Below are 1026 nucleotides of genomic sequence, written 5' to 3'. Positions count from 1 at the left end.
CGTCCGTCTGTCCGGCTGGCTGTCCATGTAAACCTTGTGCGCAAGGTACAGGCCGCAATTTTCAAGATAATTTGATGAAATTTGGACCTATTGAAAATGGTTGAAATCAGTCATTATTTCACCTAGCCCCCATACAACCGTACCTCCCGATTTGAACTTTTTATGTCATAATTACGTCAAATATTCTCTCTAAAAATTGGCACAAATAAGTTTTAAATAAGTATAAATGACACTGCAGATTTTCGTAAGGATCGGCCCTTATTAGACCCTAGCCCTCATAAAAACCCCCCTTCAAAAAATGTCTTAAACGTCTAAAATTGACTTGTAACCATTTGTATCGCAATGAAACTCAACAAAACTAACTGTTTTTTTTAAAAATATATCCTTTTCCCAAATTTCCCGAGGATCGGCCCATATTTGACCTATATAAAGCCTCATTTAGAAATTTTAGTTTTTTTATCAATAAATTGCTTAAATATTTTGGAATAATATTTTATTTCTTTATAAAAAGTAAAAATTTTAAAAATATACTCATGGTGTAGGGTATTATATGGTCGGCCATGCCCGACTATACTTTCCTACTTGTTATATATTGCTTTGTGTTATCTGATAAATAAGTTTTCAAATTTCATCTATTTTGACCATAATATTTGTTAATTTTAATGCAAAATTAATGTATTAAATTTAAAAATATTTAATGTTAATGTAAATTTAATGCAATAATTCTAAAAATATTTAATGTTAATGCAAAATTAATGCATTAAATTCAAAAATATTTAATGTTAATGTATATTGAACCTAGAAATGTGAAGTTAAGCATGTGGAGCCCGGATTAATTTAGATCGTATAAAATGGGCTACAATTGGCATTTTTTGATTTTTTGTAATAAAATTCGTAATGACTGTTTTTTAACACATCATGGTGAAGGGTATATAAGATTTTTAAAACAAAATGTTTAAGTAGGAAAAACATTTCGAAGCAAAAAACAGGATAATTTAATATGTGAACGGCTGTATTTAAACTCAT

Source organism: Lucilia cuprina, chromosome 2 (genome assembly GCF_022045245.1).
Source record: "Lucilia cuprina isolate Lc7/37 chromosome 2, ASM2204524v1, whole genome shotgun sequence".
NCBI lineage: Eukaryota > Metazoa > Arthropoda > Insecta > Diptera > Calliphoridae > Lucilia > Lucilia cuprina.
Note: the sequence above shows the minus strand (reverse complement) of the source record.